At 43.6% G+C, this 17,155-nt stretch overlaps 1 protein-coding gene across 2 annotated transcripts in view; it reads left to right on the top strand.

The window, feature by feature from the left end:
* The window catches only part of LARGE1 (LARGE xylosyl- and glucuronyltransferase 1), a 641,175-nt gene that overhangs the window by 111,098 nt on the left and 512,922 nt on the right, over window positions 1-17,155 (top strand). The window contains exon 1 of one of the 2 annotated variants that reach the window (XM_063447551.1): window positions 8,935-9,012. The exons of the other annotated variant lie outside the window; for it this stretch is intronic. The gene's annotated coding sequence lies outside the window, so the exon portion shown is untranslated. Of the gene's footprint in view, window positions 1-8,934; window positions 9,013-17,155 lie in introns of those variants that run through there. 2 annotated transcript variants of the gene reach the window in all.

Raw genomic sequence — 17,155 nt, 5'->3', positions numbered from 1 at the left:
GTGTGGCTTTATATAACAAAACAGGCAGGTTATCAGTTTTTAACACAGCTGGTCTTGGTGAGAATCTGGGACAAAACGTTCACTGTCGTCTGCTTATACAAGCTCATTCTTGACTTTTTGTTATTTTTATTAAACACATTTCTCTGCTTCTCCACTAAAAAGTTAAGCTTTTATTCTTTCCTGTATTGATTACTGCAATATTTGCCTTCAAGCGAGACAAAAGCAATATGTTCCTACAGCATGATACATCTACAATTATTCTCAATCTTAATATACAATCATAGTTTACAAACTCGTAATACTTTTCACTACTACCTCTATAGACTTTGCTAGATATTGCATGACTCTGCATGTTACATATGTTAATGTCCTTTATTAGCTAAACAAATTTCGCTGCACATCATTCTGTCTATGTAAAACACAATCGCAACCCCTCTGCCTCTATCCCTCACACTATAGACCCCCATACTCCCACTATAGCCAATACCCACCATTACAGCTCATGTCCTCTCACTGCAGCCACTTACCCCCCCCCCCCCCCACTACAGACCCTGTCCTCCCACTACAGCCCATGTCAATCCCACTACATCTGCTCTTCCCCCACCACAGACTCTGTACTCACACTTCAGCCAATATCCCCCACTGCACGACCTATCCCACAACCAGAGACCATATCCCCATTACATCTCCTGTTTTCTCGCTACAGCCCATGTCCCTCCCAATACATCCCCTACCCCCAGCACAGATCCTATCCACGCACCACAATCTCTGCCCCCCCACTCCAATTACTTTCCCCCTATAACAACACCAGTCTCCCCACTACTGTCCCAATCCAACCACCAGAGGCACTATTCACCCACACTGATCCCTGTCCCCCCACCATGGCCACTATCCCGCCTACCACAGCCGTCGACAAGCCCTTGTCCATGCACAAAAGCCCATGTTCACCCACCACAGCCCTCGTCAAGCCACCACTGCCTCTATCCCCCACTATGGTCACAAACTCCCCACTCCAGCCCTTATATCCATTTTTTTCTGAATCACAACCCCTCAACACACACATAACAGCTAATGTCTCCCTAACATACACAACAGTCCCTATCAACCCAAAATGCACACTATAATCTCTGTGTCCTGCAGAAATACACTACAGACCTGACCCCCCCACCCTCACACATACACTCTGCAGCCCCATTTTACTTCCCAAACACACAGTTTAGCCTTTATTCCCCCAAACAAACCCTACAGCCGCTATCCTCAACAAAAACCACGCACAAATGCCTTATCCTCCCAAATACAAACACTACAGTAACTATTCTTCCCAACAAACACACATAATACAACCACTACCCCCTTAAGAAAAACAAAACAGTCCCTATCCACAAACAGCCCCTATTTACATGACCATTTACTACACTTTAAACAGCTCCACCCACACACACAACCACACAAGTAGCATCTCCCCCACACATGCAACATCCCACATACACAACAGCACACACACACACACACACACACACAAACAACCCAACCCCACAAGCAGCATCCCCAGAAACAAGCAACACCACAAGTAGTCTTTCCTCACAAAAGCAGCTCAACAAGCAGCCACCCCACACACACAAACCTTAAGCAGCTTCCCCCACAAATCCAGAACCACAAGCAGCCTCCACACATTAATGCAGTGGTTCCCAACCCAGTCCTCAACTACCCCCTACCAGGCCAGGTTTAGGGAATACCCAGTTGTGTCTAAGGTGTTTTTAGAAAAAAAACAAAAAAACACTTTAGACACAACAGTATATATATATATATATATATATATATATATATAAATATACACATGTACATTAAGGAAACTGGCCTTGGGGTGGCAAGGAGGGTAAATCTGGCATTGTATACCGTGAAGGTAAAAGAGGAGATGTTCTCAGTCCTTTCTCATCTGCATCAAGTACCAGTACATATACTATAGGCGAAATTTGTTTCTCCTTCATAAAAAGAACAAGATTTTTTTAATGGCTTTAACATTTTCATTCTTGAACGCAGATACAAACTATATAAGTCTTTACGTGACAGTTAAATGATATCATTTAATGAAAAACGGCATATTTGGAGAAATAGGTCTCCAAGGAATTTCTTTAGAGAGGGATAAGTGGTTGGTATTCTAATAACTGTGGTATGACAGAATGTAAAAGGAATCAAGTATATTTTAGGAGCTTCTTATTTGATTGTATCACAGGGCATGTTCTCTCATAAAAGAAATTAAATGATGTTCTATAGTCTACTAGTAGATGATGCCAAGACATTAACCTTTCAAAGCAAGATGGTCTGTGATAGGATTTGAGGACCCAGATTAGTTTAAGTGATCATTGTCCATAGCATTGCAGGCATCATTGTCCTAAGATCTAAAGCATAGTACCCCAAAAATGTAATACTAGAACAATCAACTTATTCAAATGTTTATCTGCAAAAATCTTTGGGAAGTTTGTTGTCTTACATTTTTGTGCAGTTTAACAAAAAACAGCACTCCAAATTATGTGGAGAATCGCACTAAGGAAAAATTAAAGAGTGCCATATTTTCTGTACATTTCCTTTGTCTGAGTAGAGTGGGATGATCACCGTAGACAGCTGCCTATGGCCCAAAGGATTGACAGGGGCCCTGGAACCATATATTTACTTGGCTCTCCTGTGAAAAATGAAGGAGTAACCTGCCTAGGGTCCAGTGGGATCTTAAACCTATGTTCCTGATAGTCCTAAAATAGTATATATTATATTCTCAGTATATACCATTGGGTACTAAATATAAAAGAAACACATTGAAACAATTGTGGCTTAGTGGGAAGGTAAACCAAGAAATTAAAAATAAGAAAATGGCAGTGAACGCATTGAAATCAGACAAATCAGAGGCATCGTATAGAAGATATAAGGAAGCCAGCAATGCATGCAAAAAGGCGATTACTTGGGCTGATCTTTAAAATGAAAATCAGCGGGGGGGCGGGGCCGGACCGCCGAGCTGGACGGTCGCAGGCAAGAGCAGCTCCTGCACCAAACCAAGGATTACACTGCTAAAACACATTTTTTTAATACCCAAAAGCAGAAAGACAGCGAGGATGCTTAGAGCAAGGGGACTGTTGGATCCAGGGAGAGGCTGGCTCATCGAACTTCAGTCCCCTGGCAGAGGGACTCTCATGGCCCTGACTGAGGCCTTCTCCGGCGGTGAGTGGGGCGGACGACCGCTGCCCCACTATCCTGCTTCACGGACCCCGACCAGAGGCGCAATCCCGGACGGTCCCGGCTCTGTTCCCTATGGACCGGGGGGGTGATCCCGGTCCTCACCCTGTGGCCTGGACCGAGATATCGCAATCGAGGCCGGGGGGTCCGAGCACTGCACTCAAGATGGCGGACGCCATGTGCACGGGGGGCCGGGGGAAGGCCTGCTCCCTCCCCGCGCTTACAGATCATAACGCGTCTCCGGTCCTCCGACCCGACAACACAGAGAGGCGGAACAACCCTCACCTGCACCCGCGGCTACCCAAGCCAACGGCGAGCTACACAGGCGGCCTAAGCAAGCGGACAATGGCGGCTGCACTGGGGGAAGGAATGCTGTGCAAAGACCACTCCCGCCTGATATACCCAAGCCAGCCATCAAGCGAGATATTCCTGCGGGAAGACACCTCGCACTCACCCCCCATCCAGCCTGCACCAAGACGACCCAGAAGGCTGCGAAATCATGCGGACGACGCCAAGCTCCCTTATAGGGCGGATACCAACTTCCAGAGGCACAACAGTAGCAAGCTCAATGACCCACAGCAGCAGCCTAAAGGAACCCAGCGTAAACCATGGAAGGACTATGCTTTGATGCCTGTTCTGATGGACGCTCGCGCCCTGCTACCCAGAAATATCAGAGCAGGTATCGGATAGCTATGGGACTCCCCCCTGCCAGTGAGGTCTCGGCGGCTTATTTCCACTAGAGCAGCACAGGCATCCCCGGTCAAACAGGGTGACAACTTTCCTAAAGCGACATAACTAGCCCTAGTTTGAATGTTATTCTAGAGAATGTTACTCTAAAGTCTAAATGCACTAGCCTGTTCACATAACTAGCGATGTATACTTGCATTACTTGAGTAGATAATAGCCTAGTTTACTTTATATTCCTGGTGCAAAGCTTAAACCACACACGCGCCACACTCACTCTCATATAAAATATAGACCTAGCCTGTATCAATCAGTTTGAATGCTACTCTATAGAAATCAAAACGAGAAAAAACAACCTGTCTAACTTACTAACATAACGTCGTTTAAAACTTAAAAATGAAGCAGATGTTAATGTGCGAATGTATTGCTGTTAATGTTCACTGTATACCCCTGCTTTATCACTGATCTATTTAATTATGATTTCAGTCTTAGCCTGCACTTCCATCTCTCCAGCCTGTTAATTTAGCTAATATGTCTAAACAGATTTACAATTAACCTACTCAGGCAAATATAACTGTACAACATGTATACAATCGGTTAGCTCTTGACGCAAAATGCTAATAATATGCTCAGATAGTGCAGTGATGTGACCTTATGTACCAAGCAAGTCTCGGCTATGTCCAGCTAGCATGTTAATCCCCATAGGCTGCATGATTGACCAGTTTACTGGATTACTAAATATCGAAACAGGCAGATCTTTTGTGCAACCATGATTCCATGCTTAACCTCCAACATGTTTCCCATCCTGAATATAAAAACAAACAAACTGTGCTATGTATTTTAATGCCATACCCATGTTAATGTATGTTTCCGTACCTGCTTGCACCAGCTATCGTGGCAGTACAAACATGATTGTTCACGCTAAGCACAAATAAAATAAAGAATAAAAAAATAAAATAAAAAAAATGAAAATCAGCATGGTTTTATGAAACATAGGTCATGTCTAACTAAAATTGCATTCTACAAAGAAGTACGGAGAAGTATTGAACAGGGTGTTGCATGTACAGGGAATGTGTTCTATTTGGATTTTGCAAAGGCGTTCAATGTGGTTCCACACAATAATATATTGTTCAAAGTGAAAGAAATTGGTCTAGATGAAAATTCTTCTTCTTGGATAGAATATTGGTTTAAAGACAGAGTACAGAGAGTTGTCATTAATGGCAAAATTTCAAGCTGGACAAAAGTGGTAATTGGTGTTTCTCAAGATTCTGTTCTTAAATAGACTGCGTTTATTTAACATACTTTTACATGATTTTGAAATAGGCATTAAAAGCCATGTTTCAGTGTTTGCAGAGGACACAAAAATCTGTAAAATAATGCAATATGAGCAGGATACTACTTTCAGATAGATTGAGGTACTGGGCTCTCAAATGACAGGTGGAATTAAATGAAGTAAATGCAAACTTATGCACTTTGGGGTAGAGAATGAACAAGCAACTTACACCCTAAGGAACAGTATAATAAAAATTTATATTTTTTCTTCTTAAATATGCAATGCAATGTTGGGCACCTGTTGTAAAGAAGGATATTGTGGCACTAGAGAAAGTGTAGAGGCAGGCTAAGAAAATAATAAAAGGAATGGAACATTTTAGTTATGAAGAAAGGTTAACAAATTTAAATCTGTTTCGTTTAGAAAAATGTCACCTCAGAGGATATGATATGATAGCATTATACAAATATATTCAGGACCAATACAAACCATTGTCTGAAAATCTATTCGTAGACAGGACTATACATAGCAAGTGCAATGATCTGGTATTAGAAATATTAAAATATATACAGATATATAGAAATATGACAACAGCAGAAAAATAAGAGGGAATAAGAACAAAATGCACTTAAGCTCTAGAACTGGAAGGGAAGGATTTCACCAAATCCTACAGAGTATAGAAGGAAAATAAACACTAAAATAGTGAAAGTCTCCAGGAGCTAAAAGTGATCTATAAATAAAATAAAATAAGATAAGAATAAGGGACCTTATAGGACAAAAAACTCAAATAGTGTTCAATTTAACCTGACTATACATAGGATGTGAGGTCACACATTTAGACTGGAAGAAACGAGATTTCATCAAAGGCAAAGGAAAGGATTTATTAGAGTAAGAAGAATAAGGATGTGGAAATCTGTGCCTGAAGAGGTAGTTTTATCATAGTCTGTACAGATGTTAAAAACAGCAACTGTATGCGTACTTGAAAAATAACTTTTAATTAATATGGCAGCTCAGTTTCAGGGTCTCGGCACTCCAGATGTTTTGGACTACATCTCCCATGATGCTATGCCAGCATTATGGATGTAAGAGCATTATGGGGGATGTAGTCCACAACATCTGGCATGCCGAATTTGGCCTATCCCTGGCCTAGGCCATCTTTATGTAGAAACAATTCTTTTTTTCAGATCCTCAGATAGTTCTTTGCCATGAGGTGCCATGTTGAACGTCCAGTGACCAGTATGAGAGCGATAACACCAAATTTAACACACCTGCTCCCCATTCACACCTGAGACCTTGTAACACTAACAAGTCACATGGCACTGGGGAGGGAAAATTGCTAATTGGGCCCAATTTGGACATTTCCACTTAGGGGTGTACTCACTTTTGTTGCCAACGGTTTAGACATTAATGGCTGTGTGTTGAGTTATTTTGAGGGGACAGCAAATTTACACTGTTATACAGGCTATACACTTACTACTTTACATTGTAGCAGAGTGTCATTTCTTCAGTGTTGTCACATGAAACGATTTTTCATAAAATAAGTGTGAGGGGTGCACTCACTTTTGTGAGATACTGTATCTGTCACTTGACTTTCAGTAACATTTAACCTGTAATTATCAAAAAACACTGGAAGGTGCCAATTTGTTTTTCTTTCCTTTTAACCTTTCAATATTGACCTCCGAGATAGTTATCCGATTTTAGCAGCATTAATGACAATAAAAAGGTTTGTGAAATTTTGCTTGTGATTGCTTTGATAACTGTTGTGAGATCCTAATCGAAAATGTGAAATTATTATCAATCAGTTACCAAAGTCAGATTTTAATTTAGGCCATAAGGCATTTTTATTTGTCTTGAAAGATAAGTATGCATGCTTACGTGTTTGAAGGTCATGTATGGATTTGTCTCCACAGTGACTGCAAGAAATTATAAAGAAAATATGTGTTTTTTTTTTTTGTTTAAATGCATCCACCAAAAAAGCATACACTGCTTTGTGGGCACTGGAGATGGTTGAGTGTTTTTGACAAAGAATGATGGAAGCTGCAATGCATAGCATCTTGATTGCAAGTCCCACCCTAACTGTGAATCCCACGTAGCTTGCATGCTAACCCTAATCCAAGCTTTCGTGCCTCAGGATGAGTAGCAACATTTGGATTTTTTAAATCTATATGGAAACTGCATAAAATAGAAACAAAATGTATTATATAGGTTTTCTAGCAATTTGACTGGCACAATGCATATGTTAAGGTTTTAATTTCTATAATGAGATACAATGCTTGTTTTACATGGCTGGCACTATGGGTACCTCTAATTAAGGCTGTTCTATTACAAACAGAGACCTCATTCTATGATTACATAATAGTATGCTTTTAATTAATGCTAAATGCAGTAGATGCACTTGTTTGGTACCTCTACACAGTACATGAAATAGCTTTGTTTTAAGACATCATCCGATGCTACGTCACAAATCTATACCATTAGATGATGTAAGTGTAGTACTATTTTATCATAGATTTATTACACCCTGTAAGGAAAGCTTTGCCCACATGCTAGGGAGCAAGGTGGATTTCTATGTCAGTCTCAGATCGAAATGAAAAACTGTCTCTAGTAACAAGTAATTTATGGTGTCCGTGCTACCTGACGTATGTTATTAAAGACACATCTGTCTAGAAAAATTAACACAATAAATAACTAAGAGGTCACTGGGTCTTCAATGCATTGCAGTGATGCAGTAAGCCCATCATTATGGACATATTTAAGTGTGCTGTGTAGGACACTGTCTCAGGGTGTCCCATTTATAGGAACACTAGTAAAGTTTGTTTTACATTCAGACAATATCCTTAGCTATTGCATGTTACCAAGCGGCCTAGGCAATACAACCTGTAGGGTAAAGGCACACAAAAGGTGAGGGAAGTATTAGAGTGTCACATGCTGTATCTCTTGCTGTGCTTTGATATGGGTTTTACAAGGGACAAATATCAAAAACCATTAAATCATTATTTTATATATAACATAACTAGATGGTTCATATTTTTTTGTATCTACGGAGCAAAATAAACAACATCCCTGGGTACCTTATTTTCTTTAATTAACACCATATGATACTTACAGTGTGGCCTTCCTACAGGTCAGTCAGGCAGAGACTTGTGCGCTAATTTATTTGCTCCAAGGAATTCAGTAATCAAAGGGTCTCTGTCAACCTCCATTTGATAGACTGTGACAAACTGATACAGTTGAACTGATACAGGGCGCTGTCTGGAAGCTTACAATGGCATAGACAGGGTTACTTCAGTTTTACTAAAAAATCACACAGGCTTCATGGTTTCAGCCACCACATTATTCTTAAATTAATGTGATGGATATAAACCTGGGCTTAGTCATCGTTACAGCTGTCACTGTGCGTTGTAAATGACAGAATCTTTCCTCCTCATTAGAACTGCCAGGGCTGCAACATTCTTCATGTCCTCTGCACACCCGTACTTTGAATGTATTTGCAATTAAAGTGTAGGTGTTAGGGAGGTGAGAATGGCAAATCAAAATAAAGGCATCCCTTGATCAGCTGTTGTCCAGCTTTCTTTGAGTTGTTAAGGTTAGTGTAATCTTTGCAAAGTCACAGAGCAGATATGTATTCACAGCTCATTACCAGTACACAGCTCGTATCATAAACTGCAGCCCAAGGTATATTAATAGTCTGATGAAGCTCTTTAAAGCCATAGAGATAGGAAGGAATTTGACTCTGCAACTAAAATAGTCACAGTCAACAGTGTTTCTTGTTTTGGATATGAACGTATTCTGAGTTTACAACCAGAGACAGAGGATCTGAGATCTTGTGAGAGGTAAGGGGGTATCCTATTATAAAGTTTATACAAAATAAAAATTAAGGAACAGCACATAAAAATATAGCTTTACATTTTATCTCAGCAAACAAATGTGGGGATTCAGTTACACCATATGGCCATATTGTGTTATATATATGCTCTTACAACAGATTTTTGAAATACACTTTAGCCTATTTAGCACTGGCACTATTTAATTTGTCTCCCATGTTGGAATTACTGTAGGACCCACCAATATTGGGGTACTGTGAAGTAGTGGTGCACTTAACACAGTGTAGTCATATGGAGGTAATGAATATTTGTTTGCTGAGATAGGTGATTTTAAGTAGCCTTATAAAATGTAAACATTTATTTTTATGTATGCACTGTTCCTTGAACTGTATTTTGTATAACTTTTGGTCTCTTAGGCAGCATCATTCCCGAGAAATGCATGTTCCAGGTATGCCCCCAATTCTTCTTTTGTCTTTGCAAATAAACAGTGTATAATTATTTTTCCAAAGATGAGAGTTAACTAGTGCTTTTCATTTAAAAAAATGTTAAACTACCGTATAATAATGAATAAAGAATATTGATAGAGTATTACTTAGAGCATATAAAGTAACAGTATAAGAGAGCAGATCACATCATGAAGGACAGAAAGGACAGAGAAGCACCTCCCTGTGATGATGGACTATGGAGAAACACTGGAGTTACTCTGTGCTTTAATAGCTCCCTGTGGCCTGAATTGCATCCTGTTCCCACACTCATGGTACTAACAGGAGGTGGCTTTGCTTCTCCTCTCATCTCGTCCCACTAACTGTCTGCTTGATCCGGTGCCTTCCCACCTTATCAGATCTCTTTCCCCTTGTCTTGTACCATCCTTAACACACGTCCTAAACTGCTCTCTTTCATCTGGTGTTGTCACTGCTCCCCTTAAGCATGCTACTGTCGGACCCATCATTAAAAAGTCATCCCTAGACCAGTCTTCCCCTTGCAACTATCGTCCCATATCCCTGCTTCCTTTTTCCTCAAAACTTCTAGAAAGACTTGCCTTTACTTGACAAATTCCAACTCCCTCCTCGATCCTCTTCAATCAGGCTTTCGCCACCTCCACTCTACTGAGACTGCTCGTATTAAAGTTACAAATTACCTAATCACAGCTACATCCAAAGGCCACTACTCCATATTAATTCTTGTCGACCTCTCTGCAGCCTTTAACACTGCTGATCATGTCCTCCTTCTCCAAACTCTTCAATCCCTCGGTCTGTGTGACACTGTCCTCTCGTGGTTCTCCTCCTATCTCTCTCAACATTCGTTCAGTGTCTCCTTTTGCAATGACACCTCCTCCTCTCGTCTCAGTTGGAGTCCCCCAATGATCTGTTCTTGGTCCCTTTCTGTTCTCTCTTTATACTGCCTCTCTTGGCAAACTCATTAATTCCTTTGGATTCTTCTACATCTGTATGCCGACGACACCCAGATATATCTCTCCTCCCCTGATCTCTCCCCCACGGTGCTACAACTTGTCACTGCTTGCCTTTCATCAATTTCTGATTGGATGTCCTCCCGCTTTCTGAAACTCAATCTCTCTAAAACTGAACTTCTTATTTCCCCCCTTCATAATATTGATCCTCCTCCTTCACTTTCCCTGCAAGTTGATGGTGCTTGCATCAGTCCATCCTTGCAAGCTCATTGTCTTGGTGTTATCTTTGATCCTGGCCTCACCTTTGCGCCACATATCCAGTATGTTGCTGAAACCTGTCGATTCCACCTTAAAAATATCACCTGCATCCGCCAATTTCTCACGCAAGATGCTGCCAAGGAACTTGTTCATGCTCTGGTAATCTCTCACATGAGTTACTGTAATTCTCTCCTAGTTGGTCTCCCCAAAAGCCAAACTGCCCCGCTGCAATCGATAATGAATGCTGCCGCCAGGTTGATCGTTCGCCCCTCAGTCGATCTTTACACTGACTTCCTGTATCCTATAGGTGTCAATTCAAAATACTAACACTTACCTATAAAGCTCTAACCAACTCTAGCCCCTCTTACATTTTCTCTCTGATTCATAGATATGCACCTTCTCGGTCTCTCCGCTCTGCCAGTGACCTTCTCCTGTCCGCTGCTCGCACCCTTACTGCCAGGGCCGGACTGGGAAAAAAATTTGTCCCGGGCATTTTTTTACCACAGCAGCCCACAAAGAAGGGGGCGGGGCAGAGAGGGTGTGTATTGTCATCACTAATGACAAACACGCCCCCTCTCAAAGTGAGCATGTTGGTTCAATGCTCTTCCAGGGCAGACCATGCGCAGAGCTCTGCTGAAGAGCTCTAGCATGACAAAAAAAGCCCTGTATTTGTTCTGCACAGCGCAAGCAAATGTAATAACATGCTTGCACTGTGTTTCCTTGCAACTTGTCTCTGGTGTCTCTATAAATGGATACCAGGAGACAAAAATGCCAGGAAAGAGTATTGTGCATGTGTTTGGAGCCTGCTTGTGGTATTGTGTGTGTGCAGAGTGAGCTGATTGTGGTGTGGTATTGTGTTATAAGGTTGGTTTTAGGCGTGTTGTGTTTGTGGTGTAATGTAATGCAGATGTGGCTAGGGGCTGTAGAGAATGTGTGTGTATAGGGGATGTAGCAAGAGTGTGCATGCAGGCTATAGTGTGTGTGTATAAGTGATGTAGTGTTTGTAGAGAGTGTGTGTTTAGGAGTGTAGTATGTGTTTGCTTACAAGGAATCTAGTGTGTGTGTATATACATATATATGTTTTGGAAGTATTGTGTATGTGTGTGGTGCAGTGTGTCGGGGGGATTCTGTGTGTATGTGAGGGGTGCAGTATGTGTGTGTGAGGTGTGATGTGTGTGAGGGTGCTGTGTGTGATTGATTTGTGTGAGGGTGCTGTGTGATGTGTGTGTGGGTGCTGTGGGTGATTTGTGTGTGTGGGTGCTGTGGATGATGTGTGTGTGAGAGTGCTGTGTGTGATGTGTGTGTGAGAGGGTGCTGTGTGTGATGTGTGTGTGAGAGTGCTGAGTGTGAGAGTGCTGAGTGTGATGTGTGTGATGTGTGTGTGAGAGGGTGCTGTGTGTGATGTGTGTGAGAGGGTGCTGAGTGTGATGTGTGTGAGAGGGTGCTGAGTGTGATGTGTGTATGAGAGTGCTGAGTGTGATGTGTGTGTGAGAATGCTGAGTGTGATGTGTGTGTGAGAGTGCTGTGTGTGAGTGCGCTGAGTGTGATGTGTGTGAGTGTGCTGAGTGTGAGAGTGCTGAGTGTGATGTGTGTGAGAGTGCTGTGGATGATGTGTGTGTGAAAGTGCTGTGGATGATGTGTGTGAGAGTGCTGAGTGTGATAGTGCTGGGGATGATGTGTGTGAGAGTGCTGAGTGTGATAGTGCTGGGGATGATGTGTGAGAGTGCTGAGTGTGGTGTGTGTGAGAGTGCTGAGTGTGATAGTGCTGGGGATGATGTGTGTGAGTGCTGTGGATGATGTGTGTGAGAGTGCTGAGTGTGATAGTGCTGAGGATGATGTGTGTGAGTGCTGTGGATGATGTGTGTGAGAGTGCTCTGTATACATGTTAGAAGGGATTGTGTGTGTTTGGGGGGGTAAATAAAAACAAAAAAAAGTAATGTATGTCCCCCCCTCCCTTCTTACCTTTTAGCCTGGGAGGGGGGGGGCCGGCACGCTGGTGAGTGGGAGGGGGGTTCAGGCGTTCTGCCATCCATCCCTGGTGGTCCAGCGGTGAGTGAACTCTAGCCTGCGGGCTAGAGTTCACTCCCGCGAGATCCGGTCGTTGCCATGGCAACGTTCCGGATCTCGCAAGAGGAACCCGGCGGAGCTGCAAGATAGAGCTCTGCCGGGTTCCTCTGCTGGCAGGCTGGCTCCCTCCCTCTATCCCCGCCGGCGGCCGCCTTTGACAGCATGTGGGTCGGTGAGGGAGATCTTTGATCTCCCCACCGGCCCTCCATGGAATACAGCGGGGCCGGCGCTAGGATAGTGGCGGCCCTGCAGGGGCCGTCCGGGGAGATCCTGTGATCTCCCTGCCGGCCTCAGCCCACGGCCACCGTGGCCCACCGGGCATTTGCCCGGTGTGCCCGATGGCCAGTCCGGGCCTGCTTACTGCTAACTCGCACTTGCAGGAGTCCTCGCGGGCGGCTCCCTTCTTTTGGAACAGCCTGCCATACTCCACTCTCACCTCAAGCTCTGCTACTTTTACACCCTGTTTGGTGGCTGTCATCCTTGCTGCCCTGCTGTGTATTTGTACCCCACCTCCTCTAGACTGTAAGCTTGTTTGAGCAGGGTCCTCATCTACCTATTGTTCCTGTGTCACTGTGTAATTGTCTAATTTATTGTAAATTTGCCCCCCTTTCATAATATTGTAAAGCGCTGCAGAATTAGTTGGCGCTATATAAATACCAATAATAATAATAATAATAATAATAACTTCTACCAACAGACAGGATCAGGACACACAGTATCCTCACTTAGTTTTTAGCATGTCTGTCTACCACTTACAACCAGGTACAGATAGTACCTACCTCCCATAATATGCATACCAATCTTCCATTGTTTCACAGCGTTAAAACTGTGGCTGTGGGGGGGCGTGGCCTGACTCCGCATGGAAGCAGTCGCATAATCTGAGCGCTCCGCCATTCCGTGGACTAACACAGCGTGTAACACAGCATTACACCGCCAAAACACGACTGAAAACCGAGGAGAGCTCAGGGGAAGTCATGTCGACTAAGTCAGCGAAAAAAATGAAGCAGAGAACCCTCCACTCGCACCTCACAACGGGCCGCAGTGACAGCCAAGATGGCGCCGACGACCGCAGCCCCACAGCTATAGACTGCGAACCGGGTGAGTGTCAAGATCCAACGGACCCCCCCTATACCCAACCGGCCACGGATGCCTCCGTGAGCCACATGCTGCAGTCCCTGCAGTCCACTCTCCGTTCCGATTTCTCTAAAATGGCGGCGGACGTCAGGGCAGACATCCAGGCCCTAGGGGACAGGACGGCGCATTTAGAGGAGGCGACAGAAGGGCTAAGGGAAGCCCACAACGACTTAGCAGAAGCACACACTGCATTGCAGCAAAAGGTACAATACTTAGAAGGGAAAATAGCAGACAATGAGGACAGAGACAGAAGAAACAACATAAGATTGAGGGGGGTGCCTGAGGAAGTGAGCCCACAAGACCTGCCTAAATTTGTACAGGACATGTTTAAGGCACTCATCCCAGAGTTAGAGGCCTCAGACCTCCGGCTAGACCGCACGCACAGACTGCCTAAGCCTAAACACCTGCCTTCCTCCACACCAAGGGACGTAATCACCAGAGTCCACTACTTTACAGTGAAAGACCAAATCATGCAGGCCTCCAGGAAGCACCCTCCGCTGCCACAACAGTTTGCAGAAATCAAGTTGTTCATTGATCTATCAGCAGCGACTATGTTCAAGAGAAGAGAATTTGCACCAATAACCCTTGCTTTACGATCGGCTAACATCCCTTACAAATGGGGATTCCCAACGAAATTACTACTTAAAAGGAATGGAACTGACAAGATAATCTCCACGCCACGTGACGGCGCGAGACTACTCAAAGAATGGGACATTCCTATACCACCACCGCCAGGCAGCTCCAGATCCCCGACGACATCACCACCCCGAAAGCAGACGAAAGGCCACAACTCGCTCCCTTGGCACAACATGAACATTCCAGAAAGATACCAGCGACACGACGACAACCTGGGGCGCACCGTTCCTGCCCATCGTTGATAAACCACAGATATGTATATGTTAACAGAGACTATATACGCAAATCCCCCTGTGCACCCTCATACCTGTCTTCACTTTAATGGTGTCGTACAGCCGAGAGTCCACACGAGGCGGCTGATTATATATAATTGTTACAACTATTAGTTAGATATTGTTATAATACTGAATATTTCGCTTTCTCTACGAATTGTGATTTCTGATACCGAGTGTTACCAGTGGAGCACACCCACTAATTTGAGTTATCTTTATTTTAGCTTTTCCCCACGTGTGCATACGACATTAGTAACGCAACGACAGCACCCACGGTACCCCACAAGGCTTAAGTACTAAGCCACTTTATTACCCGTCAGCAGATTTCTGCACCAGCCACCTGGCTATCGGGCTTGTATATAGTTCACGTTTTTCTGTTATATAGTGCTACCTAACCCTCCCCCCTCCCCCCCCACCAGTGTCGCCAACACACTCCGACGGCGCTGTCACAAAGCTCAGGTAGACAACGAACCTAGAATTACCACTGGCGACATGTCCCTCAAGGTACTTTCTCTTAATGTAAAAGGGCTAAATACACCCAATAAGAGGAGATTGGCACTGCTAGAGGCCAAAAATCAGAAGGCGCATGTCGCTTTTTTTCAAGAAACCCACTTTAAATGGGGATCTCGCCCCAGATTCAATTCACCCTGGTTTCCTATAGACCATCACTCCTGCTATTCCACAAAAAAAAGGGGAGTGTCCATTTTAATTAGCAAACAAACTACTTTTGAACTGATCCGAAAAATCACTGATAAAAAAGGTAGATACCTGATAATTCAATGCCATCTCAACAATAACCCCTTCACCTTAATGAACATATATGGGCCTAACGATAACCAAGAGGAGTTTATGTCTAGAATGTTTGCATTATTGAACCTGTATAAATTTGGGGAGGTAATACTTGGAGGCGACACCAATTTTCTTCTAGATAGCTTTAGAGACTCATCAGCCTCGAAAACAGTGGCAACGACCACCTCCAAGAGGAGGCTCACACAGTCACGTAACATTCAAGAAGTCTTAGCAACACATGACTTTGTAGACCCTTGGCGAATCACACACCCCTCTGAAACAGATTACACCTGCTACACTGCGGTGCATAACAGCTACTCCAGGATAGACAGGTTCTTAATAAAGACCACATCCCTCACAAAAATACTGGACACAGAAATAGGAGACATCACGTGGTCAGACCACGCTCCTATCACATTAACACTCAAAGAGAGATTCCCTAATACAGGCCAAACATCTTGGAGGCTAGACAACCAATTGCTAACACAACCACACATAGTCAAACAAATAACAACAGACCTCAAGAACTATTTTACAGACAACGATCAACAGGACATTAACTCAGACTACGTCTGGTTAGCTCATAAAGCGGTTATTAGAGGAAGCTTTATCAAACACGCTAGCCACACCAAAAGAGTACGACAAACGCAATACTTGACTATAGTCAATGAGATTAAAACTCTCACACACGAGAACAAACGATCACCCAATAACACTCTACAGAGAAAACTATTGGCACTCCAATCCCAGTTGAGGGATATTGAACTAGCTAAAACTACCTACCTTTTACAAAAATCAAAACACAAATTCTTCGCAGCAGGGAACAGGGCGGGAGCCAAATTAGCAGCACAAATAAAACAAAAAACCGTCGCCTCCAGAATTGCCTACCTACAAGATAGCAGTAACCACAAAATTATTGACCCTCAGGGGATAGTAAATGCCTTTGCAAAGTACTATGGCCAACTATATAACCTTCAACACGAAGGAACAACTCTAGTCCCGACAAAAACAGACATAGACAACTTCCTATCGGACCTACATCTACCCTCACTGAACCCAACCGCAATAGAGGCCTTGCAGAAGCCTATATCACTGGACGAAATCTCGGCAGTGATCAAGGCGTTGCCCACAGGCAAGTCACCAGGACCTGACGGACTCACAAATACTTACTACAAGCAGTTTGCAGCTGTCCTCTCACCTCACCTGCTAAAATTATATAGGCAGAGTAGCAACAAAGGTGCCTTACCAGAAGAGACTCTCCTGGCCCACATCTCCACACTCCCTAAACCCGGGAAGCCACCTACACAGTGTAAAAATTTCAGACCCATATCATTGTTGAATGGAGATGCCAAAATATACGCCAAAATACTTAGCAACAGAATAGCCCCCTTCCTCACGCAACTAGTGCATAACGACCAATCAGGGTTTGTCCGCGGCCGACAAGGCTCGGATAACACCCGACGCATTCTAAACACGTTGGCATGTATGGATAAGAGCAACACAGAGGGCCTTCTCCTTGCGCTGGACGCGGAGAAGGCCTTCGATCGCCTCAATTGGACATACATGTCTAGGGTCTTAGAAGAATATG

The sequence above is a fragment of the Pelobates fuscus genome, chromosome 3 (genome assembly GCF_036172605.1).
Source record: "Pelobates fuscus isolate aPelFus1 chromosome 3, aPelFus1.pri, whole genome shotgun sequence".
NCBI lineage: Eukaryota > Metazoa > Chordata > Amphibia > Anura > Pelobatidae > Pelobates > Pelobates fuscus.
The sequence above is the reverse complement of the archived record's forward strand: the minus strand, read 5'-3'. Positions and strand labels throughout refer to the sequence as shown.